Source organism: Diceros bicornis, chromosome 13 (genome assembly GCF_020826845.1).
Source record: "Diceros bicornis minor isolate mBicDic1 chromosome 13, mDicBic1.mat.cur, whole genome shotgun sequence".
In the NCBI taxonomy this organism is placed as follows: Eukaryota; Metazoa; Chordata; class Mammalia; order Perissodactyla; family Rhinocerotidae; genus Diceros; species Diceros bicornis.
In genome coordinates, this window is record NC_080752.1 from 42,870,187 (window position 1) to 42,887,526 (window position 17,340).

The following is a 17,340-nucleotide window of genomic DNA, read 5'->3' on the forward strand; positions in this document are numbered from 1 at the left end:
TGCCCAAAAAAATTCCCGAACCCTCAAGGGTAAGTCCAACTTTGCTGCATGTTCAGAATTTGTGCCAGGCACTGCGGGGCAAAATATCCATTCATTCACTCAATAAGTATTTTCTGAGAACATCCTGTGGGCAGGTATCCACCAGGCTAGCTGCTGGAGATTCTACAGGCAGACATGGTCCTGGCCTTCATAGGGCTCACAGTATAGAAAAAGTGGAGAATGAAAAAAACCATGGCTGGTGTGATAAGTGTCGCAAAAGAGGAAGTAGAGGATGCTATGGGAGATTACTAGCAGGGATCTAACCTCATCTTGTTCAGGGAGGCATTTCAGATGAGAGCCGAAGAGTAAGTAGGAGTTAACCAGGCAAAGAGAAGAGGTATTCTAATTACCGTAGGTGCATATCAAATTCCTCCCAAACCTTATTGGCATAAAACAACCATTTATTATGATCATGAGTTCTCTGGGTCAGGAGTTCAGACAGAGCACCACAGGATGGCTTGTCTCTACACCAGTGTCTAGGGCCTTAGCTGGAAGACTTAAAGGCTGAGGCCTGGAATCATCTAAAGGCTTGTTCACTTATCTGGTGGTTAATGCAGGCTGTTGGCTAGGGGCCTCAGCTGCCTTCCACAGGGGCCTTGAATCCAAGAGATTGAGCCAGTTTCCCCAAACCACAGGGACTAAATGTGTGGGAGGGGTGGTTCCCTAAGGAAAATCCAGGGGTTCTTCAAAGAAGAGAAGAGATTAGACACTGGATAGGCAGACAGGCAAACAAAAAGAAAAGGTCTTCTATACTAAGTAACCTTGTAAATTATCTAAGCTTTCCAAGCCTCAGTTTCTATGTAGGTAAAATGAGTACAATATAAGACAGCTCACAGAGTAAAGTCATAGTAAGGATTAAATGAGATAAAGTTTTAGTAAAGCTTAGCACCATACCAGTCATACATTAAACGTTCAATACATATTAGTTATTAATAATAATACCCATGTCACAGAGTTAGTAGTAGTGGAGCTGGGATTTAAACCTAAATTTTCTGATTTTAAGACTAATGATCTTTATACATTTCAATCAGCTTTTTATAACAGCAAACCCTCCTATCTCTGCAGTATTTTACAATATACAGAGACTTCACCTACATTTTTCTTATTTGATCCTCACAATAACCTCTTTACTCTATGCAAATGTTACGTAGTTGGAGAACCAGAAGCTTGAAGAACAGTACATTCACCCCATTTACTTCCTCAACAAATATGAAGCAGACACCATGTTCTACTGAGAGTGGCTTCTCCTAATGTTCCAGCTTCCTTCCATATTTCCAATCATCTAGACTCTAAAGCGGTGTTTTTCAAGTTGCAGGCCATTATCCATTAGTGGGTCATGAAATCAATTTAGGGAGCTGTTACCAGCATTTTAACTTTTAAAATGAAATAGAAAACACCGAGCGCATCTCAAATACTGGTTTGTGAAACTCTCATTCAATTACACATCTGCGTATATATGCAGATCGTGGTCCATGGTCCATATGTGGATTGTGGTCATGATATAAAACGGAGTTCCCTCTGTGAGACCTTGATAAAATGGTTTGAAAGCCATTGACCAGCAGAGGATCTCAAACTTTTTGGTCCCAGGACTCTTTTATAATCTTAAAAATTATTAAGAACCTCAAAAAACTTTGTTTTTGTGAGCTATATCTATTGATGTTTATCATATTAGAAAATAAAACTGAGAACATTTTAAATCACAGGAATACACAAGCATACTTGCCATTAGCCGTCAGATTGATCTCATTATCACATGTCTGGTAGCCTCTGGAAAACACTGTACACTTGTGAGAGAATGACAGAGGAAAAGGCAAATAAATTTTTTTTAGTTTGCAGACCCCCTGAACAGGTCTTGGGGATTGGTCTACAGGATATCTCTGTTTAAATGTTTCTGCCAAATTTCTAACTCACCCTTCCCAAAACAAACTCATCATTTTCCTCCCCGAATCAAGAGACCTTCCCAGGGTGCCTGTTTTGGTCATCAGCACCACTCTCCTTCAGCGACCCAGGATTCAAGCTAAGGATTCCGTTTGACCTGTTTCCTTCATCCGTCGGAGTCAGTGCCACCAAATCTCATCTACCTCTCTTCTCTCTTCCAAGTGGACAAAGCCTGGAATTATTATTTAGGAGGCAGCCTACTGTAATGATTAAGAGCATAGGTTGCAATTACACAGACTTTGTTGTAGAACTTGGGCGAGTTACTCAGGCATGTGCAAAATTCAAAAGTACTAAAAGATATAGAATAAAAAGTAAACCTCCTTCCCTCCCCTGTCCCAGATCTCCCCTGTCCTCACCTAGGAGGTAGTCGCTTCTGGAATATCAGCTCTCAGAGTCTCTGATTTCATGTCATCCTTTAACTTTTCTGCCTGTCAAACTCCAGGCTCACCTCAAACCCCTCCCTGGCTCTCCCCAACCAACCAGAATTTGTTACTCCTTCCTGTTGGCAAACTCTACATAAACCTCTACAAAACTTACCAAATTTATTGCTTTGGACATAGATGCATTTATCTTTCTCACTATGTTATGAGTGAATAGAACAGTGCCTTTTGCCTTTGTAGGCCTGATGACTACCCAGTTCAGTGCTTAATGCAGTGTGGGTGTTTAGTGAATTTCTGATGACTGAATGCACTTCCCCTGATCAAGAATTTTCAAGAACTCCCCAGTGCTTGTGGGGATATAGTCTAAACTCCTCATATGGGCTTTTCAATTCTCTCCATTAGACCTCAACTTCCCTATCCAAACTGATCTCCTGGGAAATTTGGCAGTAACCAAGATAATCTCCTAATTACAGCCTGTCTGCCAAACTCTGTCCTACTGCCAAGCCTTTGCTTGTGCTGTTGACCATCAGCTGAAATTCTGAAATCAAGTATTATATGGTGTCATAACGCTACTTCCTAGGAATAAGAAATTTATCTATTTATTTATCCAATATGTAAACGTTTAATATTTCTCACAAGAAGTTGTCTGGTTTGGAAAGTTGCATACGATCAATTCCATGGCAGCACTGTTTAAAACTGCAAAATACATGGGAAGTACCCTAAATGTTTACCAATATAGGAATGGTGAAACAACATTATAGTGTCTTTACTCAGTGATGTACCATACAGCTATTAAATGAGCTAGATCTAGATATGTCAATCTGAATAAATTTTAAATGAAATCATACCGCGTACCTGGCTTCCTTTTATACTGTTATGTTTGTGGCATTCATCTAGGTTGTTGCTTGTGGCAGTAGTTTGCTTCTTCTCGTTGCTACATTGTATTCTGCTATATGAATATACCCATTTATTTATCCATTCTACTATTGATGACATTTGGGTTGTTTCCAGTTTTTGGTTGTTATGATTTTGTTGGCTATTATGAATATTCTTGTGCATAACTTGGTATTCTTATGCATAACATTTGTTCACAATCTACTTAGAGTGGAGGATATGCACGATGTCCAACTTTACTTAATACTGTGAAATTGATTTCCAAAGTGGTTGTACCATTTTACATTCTTCCCAACAGCGAATGAGAGTTCCAGGTGCTTCACACTCTCACCAAAACTTGGTAGTGTCAATCTTTTAAATTTTAACCATTTTCTTGAGTTAGCAATGAGATCTCTGGTACTTTTAATTTGCATTTACCTGATGACTGAGGTTGACCAAGTTTTCACAGGTGTAATGGCCATATGAATTTCCTCTTTCAGTATGTTCTATTCAAGCTTCTTGTCCATTTTTGTCTTGCCCCTTATTTTAAAGGTTGTCTGTCTTTTTTTATGGATTTATAGTAATTCTTTATATATTCTGAACACGAGCCCTTTTTGTTTATATATGTTGCAAATATCTTCGGCCCCTTTGTGGTTTGCCTTTTTATTTTAGCAGTAGGTAAATTTGCCCATCCTTCCCCATCTTTGTCAGCATCAAAATGCAATTTGAAAAAAAAGAAAAGAAACTTTTGCCCAAAAGTATCTCGTTGTTACTTTTTAAAATTAATAGCCTATTTTTTAGAGCAGTTTTAGGTTTATAGAAAACTGAGCAGATAATACAGAGAGGCCCATATACTTCCTTTCCATCCCTCCCCAAAGTTTCCCCTATTAGCAATATCTTGCATTAGTGTAGTACATTAGTTACAGTTGAACCAATATTGATACGTTAACTAAAATCCATAGTTTACATCAGGGTTCACTCTGTATTGTACATCAATAGAGGTTTTGATAAATACATAATGTCATATATCATTACAGTATCATACAGAATAGTTTCACTGCCCTAAAAAATCCTCTTTTCATCCCTCCTTTCCCAAACTCTTGGCAACCACTGATCTTTTTATTGTCTCTATAGTTTTTCCTTTTCCAGCATATCATATAGTTGGAATTATACAATATGTAGCCTTGTCAGACTGGCTTCTTTCACTAAGTAGTATGCATTTAAGTTTTTTCTCTGTCTTTTCGTGGCTTGATGGTTCATTTCTTTTAAAATTCCATTGCCTGGATGTACCACAGCTTGTTTATCCACTCACCTTTTGAAGGACATCTTGGTTGCTTCCAGTTTTTGGTGATTATGAATAAAGCTGCTATAAATATCTGTGTGCAGTTTTGGGGGGACATAAGTTTTCAACTGGTTTGGGTGAATACCTAGGAGCACAATCACAGGATCATGTGATAAGACTATGTTTAGCTTTATAAGAAACTGCCAGACTGTCTTCCAAAGTGGCTGTGGCATTTTACATTCCCACCAGCAATAAATGAGAGTTACTGTTGCCCCACATCCTTGACAGCATTTGGTATTGCTAGTTTTTTGGATTTTAGCCATTTTAATAGATGTGTAGTGGTATCTCGTTGTTTTAAGCTGCAATTCTCTAATGACCTCTGATGCTGAGCATATTTTCCTATGCTTATTTGCTACCTGTGTATCTTCTTTGGTGAGATGTCCAGGACTTTTGTCCATTTTTAAATTGAGTTGTTTGTTTTCTTATTGTTGAGTTTTAAGAGATCTTTGTATATTTAAATACAAGTCCATTACCTGATATGTGTTTTGCAAATATTTTGTCCCAGTCTGTAGCTTGTCTTTTCATCCTCTTAACAGTGTCTCCTGTAGAGCAGATATTTTTGATTTTAATGAAGTCCAGGTTATCAATTTTTTCTTTCCTGGATCTAAAACCACATCACCCAACTCAGGGTCACCTAAATTTTCTCCTCTATTGTCTTATAGAAATTTTATAGTTTTATGTTTTACATTTAGGTCTATGACCCATTATGAGTTAATTTTGTGAAAGATGTAAGGGCAGTATCTAGATTCTTCTTTTTTTTTTTTGTATGTGGATGTCCAGTTATTTCAGCACCATTTGTCGAAAAGACTGCCCTTTCTCCATTGAATAATCTTTGCTCCTTTGTCAAGGATCAGTTGGCTGTATTTGTTTGGGTCTATTTCTGGGTTCTCTATTCTGTTTCATTGATCTATTTGTCTATTCTTTCACCAGTACCACACTGTCTTGATTATTGTAGCTTTATTATAAGTCGTAAAATTTGGTAGTGTCAGTCTTCTGATTCATTGGTATTTTAAAATTTGAATTTCATAATTTCAATGCGTTCCACATGCATACCTCTAATTTCTACTTATAACTGTTGTAAAGTAGATGGTGGCATACAGTATACTCTATTTACAGAGGCATAAAGAGGCTAAATAACCTGCTCATCCAACAGGTAACACAGTCTTGGCTTTTCAGTGCCTGCATACACTAACTTGCTCCCTAGGGAAGGAACCTTGCTCTATTGTCTGCAAGGTTAACAACTATTCCCCATTATACGTTAAAACACTGGAGTTTTATTTGATCTGTTTCTTGTGAGTTTGATTAGCAGAAGTCATCCCCCTGATTTTGATTGATACTGGGAACCCTGGCTCCACTGAGAGTCTAATCATCTAGAACTGGGCTTGTTCCTGGCACTCTGAGTTCTGCCCAAAACTATCATCTTGAAAGGTTCTATGGCAGATACTCCTGGTTGGCTAGCCCAATATCCATTCAGTAATCTCTTTTCCTTTGCCTCCTCTTGAAATACAGAGACTGAAAATGGTACATAATTGCTTTCTAGACTTTTCCAGACCTACCTTGTAGGTAGTTACAAGACATAGTTCCGGCAAGTGAGATATAAGCAGAAAACTGTTGGGGGCTTCTAAAAAGCTTTTGCTTTCTTAATAAAAGGCAGCTAGTGTTGCTCCCTTTCCCCCTATTTTTCTTGCCATGAACATAGATATGATGCTTGGTGCTGCAGCAGCCATTTTGTTACTACAGTGAAAACGAAAACTAAGAATGCTGGAGCAGAAAAAATAGAAATGAATTACTGTGAAGAGCTAAGCTAATTACAACAATCACCTACTTACTTCTCAGTACGTGAGAAAACTCAACCTCATGTGTCAAAGCCACTTCTGGTCAGGTTACGTAAACTTGCAATTGGAAACAGCCTCAATGGATCTGCTAACTATTCTAGCGGGGCCATCACTGCACAGACATTTTTGGAATGCTTCTTTTAGAAATGCCATAGGATTCCTTGACATAGTCTCTTCAATGTCCCCACTAGTGGCAATCTTTGCTTCTTTTTTGGCTGGATTGGAAATGGAGACATTTCATTTAGGACAGAGAAGATTCAGTGGGGACGTGAGAGCTGTATTCATTGTCTGAAGCTTTTTTAAGAGCAAAAGGGATCATTATAACTATCACTCCTGCTACCTCTCACCAAACTGTCCCAGGCCTTTATGGTTGACACAACTATTATGTCATTTAATACACAAAATCTATGTTGCCACGGAGAACAAAGTTGAGAAAAATAAGTGGAAGTAAGAGCTTTATTATTAAGAAGAACTCCCTAATGATGAGAGTAGTGCAAACAAGGACACATGTTGCCCTATGAAACGGAGCACTTGCTTTCCTGGGAAGTGCTGAGCAGAAAACAGAGGGTGCTGAGCAGGGAAGCAGATTAAGGCCCCTAGACTCTAAGATTCAGACCCAAGTTTGGGGAGTGAGATTGGTTAATTCTTTCTTAGTCTAGCTAAGTAGGGTTTTAGAGAAGGAACAGAAAATCGGTAGGATAAATGGGAGTGGGAGAGTGATTCCAAGAGGAGGGAACAGTTTAAACACAGGTGCAGTGTGCCCAAGATGAGTTTGGATACTCTCGATGGACCAGTTGGACCAGAGTGGACAGTTTGGGCCCTTGGCGATTTGTGACTTTCAGCAAGTCACCAAATTGTTCTAGGCCACAGTTTTCTCCTTGGTAAAATGAAGGGACTAACTGAAATCAGTGGGTTTCAACCTTTTCTCTCAGTGACCTAGACTGCACTCCCAAAGGCTTCACACCCAGAAGTCCTAAAGGAAACACAAAGGAGATAGTACCTGGTTTGTTTGTGGGGTTTTTTTTTTTTTTGGTGAGGAAGATTGGCCCTGAGCTAACATCTGTGCCCATCTTCCTCTATTTTGTATGTAGGATGCCGCCACAGCATGGCAGTGAGTGGTATGTAAGTCCACACCCGGGATCCGAACCCGCAAACCCCAGGCTGCTGACGCAGAGCGCGCAAACTTAACCACTATGCCATGGTTTGATTTTTTTAAACAATGAGATTCTTGTATGATAATGATTACCACAATACAGATGTGGACCTTTAACTTTTAGACAGGCCTAGTGTCTATGTCAAGATGGATTTTTACCCCTCATTTAATCTTTAAAAAAAATTTTTTTTTTTTAGATTTATTTATTTATTTATTTATTTTCCCCCCAAAGCCCCAGTAGATAGTTGTATGTCATAGCTGCACATCCTTCCAGTTGCTGTATGTGGGACGCGGCCTCAGCATGGCCAGAGAAGTGGTGCGTCAGTGCGCACCCAGGATCCGAACCCGGGCCGCCAGCATAGGAGCGCACGCACTTAACCGCTAAGCCACTGGGCCGGCCCCTAAAAAATTTTTAAATACTTAATTACAAACTATTTCAAACATTCAGAAAAGTACAGATAATAATACAACCACCAAGATAAAAGTGATGTTTAATATTTTGTTATATTTACTTCTAATTTCTCTTTTAAGAAATAAAATGTTATAAATATAGCTAAAATCCCATCCCTCACCTCTTCTTTCTTCCTTTTTCTCCAAGGTAACCACTCTCCCCAAACTGCTGTATGTCTTTCCCATTGAAGTTTTTGTAATTTCACTACATATGTAAGTATCTGTAATATGTGGTATTTTTTGTGTTAAATTTTACATAAATATCATACTTAATATATCGTCTTTCAACTTCCTTTTTTCCTCTCATTACTACGTTTTGAAGATTTATCTATCTTGACAGCATGTAAATCATTTAATTGGTTGTGTAGTACTTCACTGTATGAACAAACCACAATTCATCCAACCATTCCCTTACAGAAGGACAGTTAGGTTGTTTTGATGTTTTTGCTACTATAACAGGGCTAGAAGTAGTGTCCTTGCCCATGTCTCCTTGTGCACACATGCAACAGTTCCTCTAAGTTATTAGAAGTAGAATTGCTGGGTGGTAAAATATGAGCATCTTCAATTTTAGGTTGAATACGCTCCCTTTGTCCAGAAGTCCAATCAGAAGATGAAAAGGGTAGTACCTATGACTACGTCTGCAGAGCTAATCAGATGGGGCATCATCTGATGCTCTTAGGAGAGAAAAAGGAGCTGCATTCATCGCCACATGACTTATTTGAATAATCTTTGTCTGTTTCCAAAAGCCAAATCAGAGAATATTGGAATTTGTCACTTAATTAAATATCTACACAGTACAATAATTGCTTCTAGAGTACCCTGAACACTCTAGGATTATACATCCTATACCTGAATACTAGCAAAAGCAGAGAGCTCACAATCTCCCAAAGTAGCCCGGCTCTATTGGTTAGAAAATTCTCTCTTAAATTGATCTGAAAACACCCATAGCTGGGAGGGGTGTCTGATTCTGAACTTAATCCTCCTGTAAGTCTCTGTTTCTTCTATGTAAAATGGGAGTAAGAATAATACCTAACTCATGAGGTGGTTGTGAGGATCAAATGAGTTAGTGTGCGTGTGAATGTATGTGTGTGTACATAAATACATGTATATATACATATATCCATATGTCATATATGCATATATATTCATATACATAGAAGAGAGAGAGTGCATGAGAGAACCAGTAAGCTCCCGGTAGAAAATAATCAATAAATTGTAGTTGCAACTATTATTAATAGTCTTATTCCTGTCATCCATTCCCAACAAAAGTTCATTCTGATGACAAATAGTTACTGAGTGTCTGTAATGTGCCAGAGACTGTGCTAGGAGTCACAGAAACATCACCCATACTCCTGTTGGTGTTTCTAAGATCCTCTGTGACATTGCCAGCATAGAACAAGGGTTTAAAATGGGGGTTTTGGATTAAAATAATCTGGATTTTAATCCCAACTGTACCACTTCCTAGCTATGTGATTTGTGAGAGTATTGCTTAATTCACCAATAAGTACTTATTTCCCATGGTAAATGTTCAATAAATGTTAGCTGTTATTCAGTTTAATTGACCCAGTGACCCTAACCAGGATTTCAGCCTGAACCTGGGGAGCTATGGATAGATGATCTCAAAGCTTTCTTCTAGTCCAAAAGTTTATGATTTTTTATATTCAGTGGAACATCTGTGGGGGAGAGATCAGGAGGAATGACCAAAACATTTTTTAGGAGAAAGGCATTTCACAAAACTGAATTCACAAAGGTAGGTTCTAACTCCTCCAAATAGGGAGAAATCACCCATTGGGAGCTCACAGACTAATTCATACTCTTGATGTGAGCAGAAGCAGGAAAAAACAAGCAACTCATGGAGTGATAAACAGGAAACAAACACTATAAATGCTAAATATGTATATTCAGGCCTTCCTGAGGGTGGATGCTGCCTGGTTTTCACTGGACGGACAGATAGTGTTCAAAAGCTCAAACTCTGGAGTCAGGCAGATCTGGGTTTGAATCTCAACTTGGTTCCTATCAGCTATGTGACCCTGGGCAAGTTGCTTTTAAATTCTTTATGCCTCAGCTTCCTCTTCTGCAAAACACAGATAGTAACAGTACCTATCTAAGGAACTGTACTCAATACACTGCTGACATAGTAAATGCTCAATAAAAGCAAATTATTATTATCTGACAAATGGCACCCTGTGGGTGAGTGACAAGTTTCCATTCTCAAAAGATGACAATGTCTTCCTTTTCTGACTTGAGGCTCCTCAGGGGTGGGGCCTGGTCTCTGCCTTCATAAGTTAGGCATGATGCCTCCTTTGTCACTTGGGAACTTCCTTAGAGAGGAGGTGTCTCCTCCATCAGACTTAGGACTCCACAAGGCTGGAACTGCCCTCTTTTCCTCAGAGGTGGAAACAGCAGTGCCTCCATCAGTCTCAGATGGACTTTGTCTCTCCCATCAGCCTGAGGGTTCCCAGAGGTGTGTGTAGCTGGCTCCCCTTCAGGCCACTCGATGTAGGACTGATTCCCTTTTCTGCTCTTCCTTCAGGCCCAGGAGACAAGACTGAGGAACGTGCCACTTCAGCGGCCCCCTAGAGCAGGAAGGAGTAAGCTGAGGCTTGGCTCTAGGGTCCCTGGGGCCCCAGCATAAGGGTCTCGCAATTCAGGGTCTCTGATGCAGTCTTGAGAAGGCTCTTAGGAGACTGTGTCAGGCTCTAGGGGGCAACGGGTGACCCTGCAGGGGTGTTCCAGAAGCGACGTGAGGGAGCATTTTACGTGGATGTGGGGTGGGAGGTGCGTCCGGGTAACTAATGGCAACTGGGCGGGCTGAGCCCGCTCTGCAGGAGCTCTTCGACTGGGAAAAACTACGACTCCCAGGATGCCCCAGGGCTCAGCCCCGCTTTCCCGCCTGCCCACTGGCTGCCGGTCCGGCAAGCGGCGAGGCGGATTGGTTGCGGCGGTGCGGGGCTTCCCGACTAGCAGGTTAGTGGGCGCCACCGGTAGCAGACGTTGACCGGGCACGGGGGGTGGGGGGCCCGGCTCGCCATTCTGGAAACGGCCGGGCGTTGTCTCCGTAGCGTAGCCGCCGGTGTGAGGCGCGGGCCGGGGGCGGAGACTGCGTGGCGCAGGCGCGGTGCTGGGCTTCTCCTGGGTCCCCAGACAGCTGGAGGAGATAAACAGAGGAGGAGGAGGGAGGGGAGTGCGTGTGTGAGAGCGCGCGAGGGAGTGTGAGTGTGTGTGAGCGCGGGTGTGAGGCGGTGCGCAGGGGCGGGCGGAGGCGCTGTCCGGCCCCGGCCAGGCGCCGGGCGGGGAGAATGGGAAGGGGCTAGAGCTGCCCAGGCCCCCCAGCCCCCTCCCCGGGATCCGCTCCCCCGCTCCCGGGAGAGGGGCCGGGCCCCCCGGACGGACATGGGCTCCTGAAGTTGCGCCGCCGCTGGTCCTGGGAAGAGGCCTGACAGGTACGAGAAGCCGCCGCCCCCTGCCCTCCGCGGGCCCCGAGGCGATGACCGGCTCCCGCAGCCGCGGCATACGGGCCGCCCGCTCTGGGCCGGCCCCAGCCCTGCCGGCCCGGGGGCCTGAGCCTGCCCGCTTCGGGACTCTGGGATGTCCCGAGAGGGGGCAGGCCTCGCTGGGGCGGAGGGCAGAGTGGGTTGGGGGCGGGATGGGGACAGAGGGCTATCCGGGACGTCGGGGGAGGCTCTGCCGAGAGAGAGGTGGAAGTCGTCCCATCACGGGACTTTTTTCGGAGTTTTTGTTTGACATCTGATCTGGCGCCGGTCTCAGGAAGAAGGGGGCAGGTGGAAGTGCCGGGAGGGCAACGTTGACCTGACCTGCTCTCTTAGTTTCCTCTCTCTCTGTCTCTGTGTGTGTGTGTGTCCGTCCGTCCGTGTCCAAGCTTCTGGCAGCCGCAGATGCCTTCAGTGGCCCGTCCTGGCACCAAACTAAACTCTGCCAAGGTGTTTCCACCGGGCGACTGTAGCGCCTGTACAAAGGGCCTTTACTTGGGAACCGGCTAGTGAGTACCCACTTCAAAGGGTAAATAGGAAGTGTGGACTAGAAGAGAGCCTTCAAACCAGCGGGATCCAATTCTTATTACTGAAAGCTGCAGTGGGACGCCCCCTTGCCAGCCAGGTTGAATTTGGTTAGTGCCCTCTGGCTCTCCTCTGCAGGTGTACTACTAGGGTCTCTAGGAAAGAGGTATCGAGACTTATGACTAATGTCTGACAGCCTAATTTGACTATTTCTTCTGTGACTTTCTTTAACTTCCTGGGGTAGAGCAGCTTTAAAGTTTTCCTCTCAAGTTGAGGGTTTAGAAGCCTGGTAGGGTGGCTGTAGCTTCCTCATTCTTCCCAAGGATGGGGTAGATGATCAGGGTAAAGTGTTCCCTTTTAACAAAGCCTGAGACAGTTTGGAGAAGAAAACTATTCTGAGGGCACCTCCTGACTCAAAGACATTATGAAATCCCCACCAAGGGCACAAGTATGCCCAGTGGCCTGCACTAAGCTTTTCTGTACCTTACAGTGCTTCTTGAGTGGCCAGTCTCTGTTCACTAAGGTGAAGGAACTATTTAAGGCTATTTCTGGTTTGAGTTCTGGCCTGTTCTTCCTAATAATTCTTATATTTTTAATTGAATTGAATTGAATATTGGCTATTGAATATAATAACCAGATCCTCTGTCATAAACCAAGGAGTAACTAGTAGGGCTCCTTTGGTCTGAGTCTGAGACTAACAGTGGATTTCTTCAGTGCAAGTTGTTGTATTTCAGTGGCAAGTGGGAAACAACCTTTTCTGCCATAGTTTGTGATCATACTGCTTTAATTCCGGGGTCTTGCTGTCCTTCCCTCTTTTGACCCCTTTGGGGGCACTTATGTTCAAGTCACACCTCAATTTGTAGAAGCAGTGCTTTGGGTCAACTCTGCAGAATAATTAAACAACAATCCGTATTTCTGCCTGGGATATCTTCCCTTGGGGTCACTGAAGGAAAGAGAATATGTGTAATGATTATGGTGATGGTGTTAACACTGATGATTTGCCAGTTTTGAGTTTTAGAGTTGTCACACAGCTGACAATTTTTCTAGCTAGAAGGAGCTCAGTGTTGACTCATGGGACATCCTATGTAGGGTGTTTTCACACACCTGAACTTCAGGATCTGGAAGGATACAACTGAAGATCTTGAAGCCCCCTGCTAAACATATGTGGATCTTGAGGGCCCAACTCTTGGGGAGACCTGGAACTGTGACTCTAATTATTCTTGAATTATTTTTATTTTTCTTCTCTCCTTTTTGAATTAGGGAATGTGGTCTGCATATGCAGTCCTGGGTCTCAGAGAGGGAGTCATAGACAACCTGTAATATGGTGATACTCATCTTTTCTTTTGGGTCACTGGTTTAATAATCCATCCTGTTTTCTTGCTTCTTTCGTCCTCACCTTTCCAGATTCTCCAGTGCGTCTTTGGGCTGCCATTGTAGATGAACCCACATAACTCGTAGGCTGTGCTTTCTTTTTAGCTATCTAAGAAGAAAGCTCTTCAAAAACCCAAGCTCTGGCAGTTGCCATCTTAAACCAATCCCTTGGTGTTATGTTTAATTCTGGCTAATTTACTTTGAGAGAAATATTTACTAATTGGACTATACCCTGAAAAGTGACTGACGTTTATTGAGGGCCTGGTATATGTTGGGCTCTATGCTGGGTAGTCTTTTTACTTTACCTAATTTAACCCTTGTGACTACCTTGTGAACTGAAAATCATTTTCCCTGTTATATAGATGAAGATACAGATTCAGAGAGGTTAAATAACTTGCTTAAGGTAACACAGCTAGTAAGGGAGAGGATCAGAATTCAAACCCAGGCCTGTCTTCCCTGGGACTGTGACACATGAGGAAGAGCTGAAAGGACCAAAGCTAAAAGCCTGGGGGAACACGATACCTGCCTTCAAATACTTGAAAAACTGTCATGTGGAAAGGGAACTGGACTTTCTCTGTGTGATTCTAGAAAGCAGCACTAGGATCAAAGGACAGAAATTCTAAGAGGTAGACATTAGCTTGATAGAAGAGAATTTGGCTTTCTAAAAACAAAATGGGCTGCCTTGTGAGGGAGTGAGTTACCCGTCATTGGAGGTATTCAAGCAGAGGCTTTGCCATGCCACTTCTTATCAAGGATATGATAGAAGAGTTCATACTTCTGCAGGTAATTGGACTAAGTGATCTTTTATTATTTTAAATTCTTTTATTACGTGGAAATGATATCAAACTTCTGTCATTTTAATCTGTAAAAAACTAACATGTATTGAATACTTACTTTGTGCCAGGCACTTGCTGGACACTTTTCCTACAATATCTCATTTAATCCTCAGAAATTCCCTGTGAGGTAGGTATTATCATTATCCCCACTTTACAAATGAGGAAACTAAGGCTCCAAAAAGTTTTAAAAAATATGCTAGAGGTTACACAGCTAGTAGTAGTAGGGCTAACATTTGAACCTATGTCTGTACCTTCTTAGCTGTGTGACCTCGGGTAAATCACGTGTCCTCTTGGAGCTACAGTTTCCTCATCTGTGAAATAAGGCTTATGACAGCACCTGCATTACAATGAGTTTCTGAGGACTAAATGATGTAATATATGCTTTTCACTAGACCTCACTGATTGCCCTCGAGAGCCTGTGTTTGGGGGTGAAGGGGTACCACTTTGGCTTGTCAAGGTGAATTCAGGCCTGACTGAAACTCTGAGAGTTCTGAGCCTCATTCTTTGTGCTATTAATAATAGCTGCCGACTCCTCGAAGGGCTTTGTGGCGTTAGTGACTAATACCTTAAAAACTTGAGGCCTGAATAAGAGGAGGATTTAGCCAACAGGTTGGAGTACAGGAGGCAGTGTCAAAGGCCTTGTGGAAAGGAAATTCTCACCCTACTGTAGAACCAGATTCAGGGATCACTGTTTGCATTTTTATATTTAATGTCTTGTTTTAGGATGAACAAGGTCACAACTGCTAGAGCTGTGACAGCCGTGTGTGCCAAGAATAATAACCCTTAATCCTTCCTGTAGCCATCTGGGGAGGTATTAACCCCATTTTCTTGGGGAGGGGGGTGGAGCAGAATCAGACCTTGCCCAGGTAGCTATCCAGGGGCTCTCTGAGGTAGTGTTAGGATCAGGACCTTGGTAAAATTTTGTCCTTGTTCATAACTTCCAGATTTTCCTTTCAGAAAGCAGAAAACTGTGCATATCCCTGAACCTTTTAGGGAGCCTTTCTCAGAATGGAAGTCAGGCATTTCTGGTCAGGGAGCTTCATCAGTTGAGGCCTGAGTGTTTGGATGCCAATAGCTTACCTGGTTCCCTCTTGAGTCAGACATCTGGATGTAACACAGCTGCAATTGAATTAGAAAGGAAGCATTTCCAAATTGATTGGCTTAGCTTTCTTTGATCTTTCTGCTAGGAGTAAAGTTAGAGGGTGACATATCAAAGGCTTCCCTATGAGAGGTACTTAAATTGTGGTAGGATTTGGAAAGATGCAAGTTAAAGCCAAAATCCAAGGCTGTGGATGCTCTTAAATACAGTGAGAGAGGACAGCATTATCAAAATATGCTCCCTTTTCTCTTTCTGTTCCCTTCTACTACCTGAAAGTAATCGTGGCACTAGGAGAAGGCAGATAAATTAGCTATGATCACTGAAAAGCAAAGTTTTGAAAACAGCAAGGAATATTTTTCACAAAGCTCAAGTGGCAATACAAACCCATTCAGGCAGAGAAGACATGAAGGTGAGTTTTCATTCAGAGCCTCCCAGAAAGTGAAGCATTTCTTAGGATGGACTTCCACAGAGAAGTCCCAAATGTGGACTCATTTGAGCCAGGAGCCTCAAAGATGGCAAAGAACTTTTCCAAAAGTGCATTGCTAATGGGCCTGTCGTACAAACCATACCTTTCCCAGATGCTGTCCTTGTGCCAGCTTAGTCCATGAACCTGAAATGCACTCCTTAATTTTGTGTCTGAGACCAGGAGAGTCAAGGTGATTTTGATTCCTTAGCTTAATCCTGAGGATTAAGCTGGTAAGAGACAAAGTTTGGACGTGGTCTAATTAAAGATAGTAACAGTAAGTATTTTTTAGTGGCCAACAGCCTAGGTCCTGGAGTTAAACTATCTAGTTTGACTTTCCCTTTAATAACAGTAACTTGGGACAAATTAACTTTTCTGTGCCTCAGTTTATCTGTAAAATTAGAGCAATAAAGGTACCTATCTCATAAGATTGTTATGAGTAGTCTGTCAGGCAACAATTGTAAAATGCTTAGAATGTTCAGTAAATATTATTTACCAGCCTCAGTGTCAGGCTTTTTACATGTGTGGCTCTTCGCATTCCTCATCACTCTGCGAAGGTAGGCATCATCCCTGTTTTACAGATTAGGAAACTGAGGTTTAGAAGTGATGTCACACAGAAAGTAGGTAGCAGAACTGGGATTTGAACCTTGGGTCTGTTGGACTCCACAGCCCAACTGTTTTTGTTTTATTATGCTAGTTCCAGTGACTTTTATGCATTGGAAGTGCATTTATTTCTCTTCTATAGGATTGCTCCAGTAGGAAAACCACCACAAAGAAAGTGAAAGGAAACTTGCATACATCTTTTGCATAATTCAGAATGTTGAAAGGGGATCAGTTATCACTCAGGCTGGGGGCACCTCCCTGCAGTGGGAGGCAGCATGTCCCGAGGATGGAGAACACAGACGACTTGGGTTCCATCTCCACTCTACTGCTACCTAGCAGTGCATCCTTAGAATCATAGGCTAGTGGCATTGGAAGGGGTTTTGCAGCTCATCTCCGAGTCTACCACTCATTTTACAGATGCGGAAGTAGGCTGAGAGAGGGAAATGCCTCACTCAGGGTCATACAGCCAGTCAGAGGCAGAGCCTGGCCTGGAGCACAAGAGCCTAGATCCCAGTCCAGTCCTTTTCCTCAGTACCACGTAGCATTGTGCTTCAGTTCTCTCTTGTTAAATCAGGATGATAATAGCTTTCCAGCTTCCTCATAGGATTGTTGTGAAGTTCAAATTAAAAAGATGAACAAAAGCACTCTGATAGGTATAAAACACTGTATATATGCAAGATAGTCATGCTGTTATTCCTTCAGCAAGTATTGATTGGCACCTGCTAAGCCCACATCACTCCTTGGAGATGTAGGAGGATCAGTAGCTGGATCAGATGAAGAGCTGGCCCTCAGGATGCTTTTAGTCTTTTAAGGAAGAAAAGCCACATAAATAATTACAGTTCAAGGTAGGAGACAGATGAAGGAAAGGGTGAGAACTAAATTTTTCTTTTCTTTTTTTTTTTTTTTGAGGAAGATTAGCCCTGAGCTAACATCTGTTTCCAA

At 42.4% G+C, this 17,340-nt stretch overlaps 1 protein-coding gene across 2 annotated transcripts in view; it reads left to right on the forward strand.

Annotated features, from left to right (window-relative positions):
- Positions 1–11,059: 11,059 nt before the first annotated feature.
- WDTC1 (WD and tetratricopeptide repeats 1) overlaps positions 11,060–17,340 on the forward strand; it is a 64,290-nt gene continuing 58,009 nt past the window's right edge. For both annotated transcript variants that reach the window (XM_058553353.1, XM_058553355.1), the window contains exon 1: positions 11,060–11,453. The gene's annotated coding sequence lies outside the window, so the exon portion shown is untranslated. The remainder of the gene's footprint in view (positions 11,454–17,340) is intronic.